Raw genomic sequence first — 8,698 nt, 5'->3', positions numbered from 1 at the left:
TAGATCACGCATGTATCACGGAAGACCGAAATTACATATGAGAACAATGCTCAGATTGTATGAAGTGGCAGTATGAATTGGTCTTGACTTAGTTTATGTGATAAACTTAGAGTTCTTACAATTAAAAACAGCTTTCTTTCATTGACAATTTAGGGATTGACCAATGATAGTGTAGGCATGTAGAAAAAAATCCTATTAAGTATGATAGGAACAGGCAGACGGCTGGATCCTAATGCAGCAGGTTTATTAGCTCAGCTAAAGGTCCACAAAGCTAAATCAGGGTCAGGCAGGCAGGCAGGGGTCAATAACAGGCATACAATAATCAGAGGAGAGACAGGGTAGTCAGGATCCAGGTCAGAGTCAGGGCAGGCAGGCGGCGGGCAAACAGGGTCAGGAGACCGAAGGTCAGGTCCAAAGGCAGAGTGGCACAAACAATACTTCACACTGAGTGAGCCTCAGTGCAGTGCTTAGGTAAGCTGTGGTTGATGAATGAATCAGTCAGGTGTGCGGCATCCAGGAAGTATGCGCTGAGGTTGCTGGGAGTTGTAGTGCGGTTATAACTCTGGAGACAGTTCCCGCTGGTGACCAGAGGGGGAGACAGAGCTCTTTCCTCTGACATTAAGATATTGAGGTAAGAAGTGATCATTTTCTCTCTCTTTTTTTAAATGATCAATTTCTCCTCTTTATATGTCTATTCAGGATCGTAGTGTTGTTGGAACCTACCCAGCAGGAATATGCAGAGACCTTTGGAGGGGCAGGTGCTGAAATTTTAAAAAATGGCAAGTGGAGCACAAATTTAACATTTAATGACGACAACTTTCAGAATAGCGGGCTATATTATGGCCACAACTCTGTAGTCCTTTTCCAAGGTTGCAAAAGCATTGATGCCTGTAGCTGCTGTGGGAACAAACTTCAAGCTGGCTGCACTTGCACGGCTTTCTTTGTGGCCTGTTCATATACCATAAACTCTGCTTCTGTTCGGTAAAGGGCCAGCCTCTGCAAAACTATCAACAATATTTATGCTGCTGCCAAGTCACCATCTAGTGCATCAGATGTGGTTGCAGTGACCTCAAAGATCGGATAGGGCTTCTCCAGACAGAGGACCAAATCAAAGCTGATGTTTTGAGAATGATCATTGATTGCATCAGCTGTTGAAGGTCTGGAGGATCTAGCAGCGTCATTTCATCAAGAAATGGTCAACAGTAGAGAGGACCTTCCTTTAAGTGTTAATGAAGGTTTCTATTTTTAAATCAGTTTTAGTTTTGAACTCTGCACACTCCACCAACAGCAGTTTAGGACAATAACAGTGAACATACAAAACCTTTTGATTTATCCTTTGGATTCTTGCCTTAAGTCTCTAAAAGCACCCCCTCATTAGCGCCTCATCATAACCTTGATCTCTGATGTTATCCATCTTCAGGTCATTTTCTTCCAGAAGAGCCATCACAAGCTTTTCAAGAGCCTATCCAGTTATTAACTTCATATTCCACACCTGCTTTTACATTTATCTGTTATTTCATCGGCCATGCTTAAAAAACACCAAAATTCTTATAATTAACTAAATCTAAACAAAAAAAAAAAGATGTAACAAAACAATTCATTAAAATAAATATGAAATACAATTTAGGTTTGGAAAAAATGAAAACTTTAAAAATATTTCAACAACAAAAACTAAACTGAAGCAAGTAAAGCCATACTGGAAATGACTAAACTGAATTAGGAACAAAAGTTAGGTTAAAAAGGAAATTTTAAAAAACTAATGGAAAAATACAAAACTCTATTAACTCTGTACAAATCTAATGCAATTTAAATGTCCAAATATGTCCAACACAAGAGGCTTTCAGCTCTCATCTGTTTGCTCAGCTGTTGGACAGTTATAAAAAAAAAAAGGTGGTCGCAAAAGCTCAACAACTTAGGAACTGAGTGAAAGATCTGCAGCGCCATGTCAATCTGTATAACACGCTGCACTCTGGCTCTGCTTCATCATGTTTTGAGCTTAGCTTACTGATTGTACGGGGTGGACAGGTGTCTTTATGCAGGTAACCACCTGAAACAGGTTCTTCTTATGTAGGATAAAGGAAGTGGAGGTGGACTATTTACAGACAGGTCTGTGAGCGGCAGAATTCTAGCTGATAGACAGGGGTTCAAATACTTATTTGCAGCAGTAGGATACAAAAAAATTATTTTAAAAACCATGCAATGTGATTTCCAGATTTATTTTGAGATGATGTCTCTCATGGTGGACATGCAGCTGAAAATGTCAGCCCCTCCATGATTTCTAAATGGGAGAGCTTGTAAAATCACAAGGGGTTTAAATACTTAATGGCCTCACTGTATTTTGCCAATAACATGTAACCCTAGCACAAGTGATGCGCACTTTAGGTATCCATTGTGATTAGGGAAGCATCTAACACCTCCAATATGTTGCTTCCTCCCTCTAGGTATGTCAGAATTTAACATTTAAGCGTTAGTACTGAGCTGTGGAAACATTGCACTCACAGTTCTCTAACTACAATGCAGTTAATGTATAATTTCCTTCCCATATGAGATTACTTTCATATTTCCCATTAGAATGCCTGCTTTGTTTGGATCCTCAAATTACCAACTTCATATTAAATCTGACAGCAAAAGGCATTGATCATCGTCGTGATAGCGGCACTCCATGTTTGATTTAATTTACACATCCATTAATATCCATGAGATATGCAATTGTCGTCTTGGGCATATTGATATTGTAAGCCCTGCTTTCATTTTATGTTTCTCAGCTGCAATGAGAAAATGCTACAGAGAGTCAGGGCAAGATGCTGCAGTCATAACTCTATCATCCCAAAACATAGAGGGTTAAAACCCGGAATATGAAGATTTCAGTTTTGTCGAGTGTTACACTGAAAACATTTGTTTTGGTTTGTAAGTTGATGACAAACCTTGGATGCTAGTAACACAATCTGAAAGGTCTTTCTGTGGCCATGGAAACTCTTTGAAATCATCCCATCCCTGAGTTTTATGTAGCATCATGTGAAATGAAGCAGCAAAGACGTGTGTAACTGCACTTTAGACACACCTGGGCAAAATCTATACACTTTGTGATCCTGTGGTATGTTAATGAATTTTTATGCAGGATTTCAGCAGATCTGAGAGGCAGAAGCTAACAGGCACAATTGGTTGCAAAAATGACTCCTATAAGTTTTAAGGAGAAGACACGGGTACCATGACAGGCAACAAAGACGTCACAGCTTTTTTACTCACATGAACACTTAACTGCAGACAAATGCTGTTGTATATTCAGCATCACAAATGCCGTGCTTCCGAATAACCCTAGGCTCATACTGCATCTAGTCCGTCTCAGGTGCAGCCACCGGAGCGGTCTAGCTATGGCAGATGACTATCATTCGCTACAGGTGGCGCTCTGTCTTTTTTGTCATTATCCTTATGAAAAGCATGTCCAGTATCATAAAGGATGGGGTGGCTCTATCCATGGTGTTAAATGACCGATATGACACTCTACCACACACTTTGTGACCCCATGTCAGCAGAAATGACATAATGTTTACTCCACGGTGAAAACATAGCAAGTACAGCTGAAAACAGGTTTTATTTTGAAAAATGTTTACATTTGCCTGCATGATTTCCAGTTGAGGACGTTTAATTTGGCCCAATGTCACAAAATGAGTGCTCCGGCTTGCTCCAGCCTCTGGCCAAAATTTGAAGCCAGTAAAATGGATTCAGATTGCTGGAGAGGGCAGGCCGGACTGGATGCCGCGTGAGTACCTCTCGCACTTTTCAAGTTACGTAAGTACTCCGGCGGCTGCAACTGAGCAGGTGGAGTCATGGTGGTAAATATTGCTGACATTTTGTCCATTTTCCTTTTTGAAAATACTACTTAACAATCAGAGAGTGCATCAAATAAACTGACTTATTATTTGGAAACAGTTGCTGCTCTTGGTTAACACAATCAAAAGTGTCATGTACAACTCGTGGATAATGTTGGGTTTAACATCTTAGATGACCCCACCCTTACATTGACGTGTTCTCCCTACCATGACAAAGGTGGATAAAGGTGGAAAGATTTCATGTAATCCATGGACACCAGTGAAGATCACAAATCATTGAAGAAAAAGGGTTCAGCGCACTGTCTAGTGGGTCTAGATGACCCAACTCCCAATGTTAAAGTGCCTAGGATAGCACAGGGGTTAAACGTTTATTTCAGCCTTGTATAGTTAATGCTCCTAATCTAATGAGACCCACAGTCCCGGCCTTCATATGGGAGAGGCTTTTAGAGGGTAACTGACAGATGGAACCTATGACCTAAGGCCAAATAACAAAAGAAGAAAAAGGGTAACAAATATAGATATTTATCAAATACAGACATCTTTTTCACATGAGTATTGCAAAGTTCTATTTTTTTATTTAATTCAATGTAGCGTTTCCCTTTTGGTTCAATGGTACAATAAAGTTTTACGTTTTTTTTAATCAATTTTCGAAACTACATAAAACTTGGAAAATAATTGCATTATGTGTCTAAAATCATATTAACTTTTTGCATCAAGTCATGCCTTATCTCATATCAGCTATGCATAATGTTAAGCAAATGACTCAAAAATTAAATGGTCTGAAAGACCATCAACAGGCCAAGACAAACTTCTTCCCAAAGCACAGCAGCAACAGATTCAGGACAGTATTTCCATTCTAACATATTCTTAAAGGACACACTGTGAGATGCTGACAACCCATTTTAGATAAAAACCCTCTAAACATATCAAATTAATAATTGATGTGGCTGCTTCCTTTAAAGGCCGCTTGGCACTCTGTCTAAAGGGAGATGATATTAATGCTGTGTGCTCTGGAGGCTGCTCAGTGTTGATAGAATGATCAGAACCTAATCTCTGTGAATAACACACATTCACGTGGGAAGTGCAAATAGATGTCAACAAGTTGGAGGATACACAATCCCGACACCTTTGATGCCTTTTTTTTTCAAAAACCACAATATTTTATTGGGAACAAAACCTTGTAGTTGCATGTGTTTTTTACCCACTTCCGAAGTCCTTATGGACTGAACCACATTATACTGAGAGCCTGAGGACACAAATACTTGCTTTTAGATGAACTGTAGTTTATGTGTGGCCGTTGAGAAGCATTCATGTCTTCTGCAAACATCTAAACCATCTGACAGTGTCCATATCTGCCAGGTTGGGATGGGGACAGTGTGTGAACGTAGTCAGTAAAGGACAGGCCATTTGGATGCTATTAAAAAAACCTTAAAGTTCCTGAAGCCCATGCTGCTCACAAAGCCATCAGATCATTTGAAAGAGGTCCAGGTGATTTTAGGCGTGCAGATGTTTTTGCTGTAAAACTAGCATCTGTTAATACAATCACACTTTATGCTCAAAACTCTACAAAGGGACCCCCAATAGGTTTAATGAAGCAGTATCAGCTGGAGCACTCATCTGTGTAATTGTGCTGTACCAGGTAATGAGAAAAGTGGTCACAAGCAGTACTTCCTGCATGTGGAAGTGGCAACATGCAGTTTTCCACAGCATGTTTATTTGTTTTCAATCTGAGAACTGTGCAGCTTTCATGCAGTTTAACAGTGTATTGCCTACCTAAATTATGGCACAAACACTTGAGCTCCTGAAATACTAAATATTAGGGGAAAAAATCATTTTACATACAGATCTTTTCTGGTATTTAAAAAAAAACATGTATTTGTCTTTGTGACAATTTTCTTGATAATCTTTGACTGGATTAGAAGCATTTAGTGACCCAGTCCCATTCCACCATGACTCCCTTCATATCTGTTTGTCTGCATGATTGGTGCTCATAAACAATAACCCATCGTCCTTCGCCTGTTCTGTTTTATACCTGTTAAACCTGTGAGAGTGAAACTGTTTCTCTTCGTCTCAATTTCAGATTTCAAAGCACACTCATGGTAAACAGTTTAAAAATATGTATTAGCTGCATAAAGGGGCCACAGGTGTGCTGCTGCATTTATTCAGACTGAGCTCTGCATCAGTTTTAAGCATTAATTACACATCACTTGTTTATGCAGTGCCTCTCAATCAAGCAGAAATTGCACCACGGAACAGGAAGCATTGTGTCACAAAGGCAAAGTTTATCTTTGAGTTACAGCTGTGAGTCCAGGTGTTCTGGTCTTTGATGTCCTTCTCCTCAGAGAAAAATGAAAATGGACAGAAGCACAGCATTTTGCTCTCCTATGGTGTCTGTCCTCTCCATCCTCCATGCTGTCTGTGCAAGCAAAATATCTTTGGACGTGATCTACCGAGTCCAAAGGTTCAGCAGCGTTTCGAGTTTCCTGTGTGCAAAGTTGTCGAATGGAATTGACTTTTCACCCCCACCCAGCAATCCAAATTCTGAACATTTGCATGCTCATGAAAGCCAAGCAGCAGCTTTAAATGTTTTCTAAAGTCAGTGGTCGAGGTGTCTACTTTAACCCTTGTGCTATCTTAGATGACCCCACCTTTACTTTGACTTGTTCTCCCTACCATGACAAAGGTGGATAAAGGTGGAAAGATTTCATGTAATCCATGGACTCCAGTGAAGATCACAACTCATTGAAGAAGAAAGGTTCAGCGCACTGTCTTGTGGGGTGTAGATGACCCCACTCCCAACATTAAAGTACCTAGGATAGCACAAGGGCTACGTACGCAGGCAGGAAGTTGAGGAGCTTTCGAGCCATTTGGTCGTGCAAAGAAAGCTGGATGCTGTTTTACTTTCTTCTTTCTTTACTTTCTTCAGGGATCATGGACTCCGAATGTCTTTCACTTAGTCGGTGTATAAAAGGGGGTGGGGGTCTGAAAAAGGCATTCTCAGAAGCGTGGCGTATCTAAATCTTGGTCTTTTGACCATGTTTATTATAGACAACATTACAATCAGAGATCCTACGAATGACCTAGGACAGGATGGAGAGTCTACTTCTTTCAGCTGGCCTTGGAATACCTCTGAATTCCCTTGTAGGAGCCGAGGGAAGTGGTTAGGGAGAGGATAGTCCATGCATCGTTGTGGAACAGCCCCCGCGACCCACATGGAGATGAGCAAAAAAAATGGCTGGATTATTGTATTACGGTGAAATGTGTATCTTAAAATCACTAAACTTCCATTTTATTCAGTTAATTGCAGATGAAAAATTGTCATCAAGAATGAAAGGAAAGGTGTAGAAGACTGTGGTGAGAGCAGCCATGCTGTCAGTTTACAGACTCTGATGCACAGACAGAAAGCAGAACTCTGACATTACCAGGAGACATAAAAAAGTCCTACACCTGCTTGTTAGTGTAGACATGCAACCAAAACAGCAGACTGTGGTAGTGCTGTTCTATTGTAAATACAGAGCCAAATACACAAGGATGCATGTGTAAAGAAGTCACCTCTGCATTAATACAACACCATAAAACAAGGCTAATAGACTGTTGCAGCACAGTACGATGGCTTGAATGAGAATGAGTTTGTTTTACTCTGAGAAATCACTAAGCCTGTGTAGTTTTTCTCAGGTAAACTGTATAACTGAGTATTCTCAAGTGGGCCTGTTGACACAGAATGGGTGGGGTAGAAGTCATGTATCTGTTTTTGGGACAAGCCTGAGACAAGATACTCTCCAGCATCCATGGGAAACCCCCTCACTATGGTGTTCCTTGAATAAAATTGTACTCTATTACAGACGTTGTTTTCTTTTAGACATAAACCAACTGTTTTGTTTTTTTAGTGATAGCATAATTCAGAAATCTCCATGGCCAACTCCAGACAGTCACTTGCATCATGGCAGGACGTGAACAGGCCACAATCAATGGCCATTAAAGAATCACTGTCCTCGTCGTCAGCTGATTCCACCGTGGTGATCAGATGTTGAACGTTGGGGCAGCATTGATTGATGAGCCTCTCACAGGACTGAGGTATGTTGCAGATCAAATCGCAGACTTGGCAGAAGAGACAGTTCAGGACAATGTCTGCACAGTCAACTAAAAATGACAAAGAGGATTAAGACAAAATACATTCAAGGATTAAATTGAAACACCAGCTTTGAAATCCGATGTAAAAACAACGGATTTGAAAGAACATCAGGCAGGTTTCTTTGGACTCAAATAATTGACCTGGGACTGTTGGCCTTTTCTGTCATTCAACACTCAAAAAGGAGCCTGTTCCATAATTGATTTTAAAATAAAAATCTAGACTTTCTGCCTCACAGACAGACAGAAACGCAAAAAAAAGGCTGTTGAGCGGAACAATCAATTACTGCGACAGTTTATCAGCAACACCTCAAATGTGCATGTGTTCACATGAAACCGTGTTTTGTGTCTTCCTGCTGGCCTTTGGGAACTCTTCTCCCAAGGGGGTTTGGATATGTGACATCATGAAAGGACATTGACCATGAGCATCTATGAAATTACAGGAGACAGGTCATGGCAGAATACCTTTTTTTCTTAAAAACTCATTTAGAGACACTGACCTCATTTCTAGGTTTAGTATCTCTTGGGTTTTATTTAGTTTTACTCTACATGTGGACCCCAGCCGGCACACACATGCGGCGGTCAGTGTCCCAGTTCATTTTGTGCATGTCACATTTTTAAAACGTGGTCAAGGAAAATGCAGACCTGATGATTTTCTTTTACCATGTTTCTGAATGTTAAAGGCTTAAAAGCAAAAGACCCCCTACCCCCAGCTGAGAAACCTTTGTAATAAAAGGAGA

Source organism: Oryzias latipes, chromosome 5 (assembly GCF_002234675.1).
Source record: "Oryzias latipes chromosome 5, ASM223467v1".
NCBI classification, from domain to species: domain Eukaryota; kingdom Metazoa; phylum Chordata; class Actinopteri; order Beloniformes; family Adrianichthyidae; genus Oryzias; species Oryzias latipes.
This window is presented reverse-complemented; position numbering follows the sequence as displayed.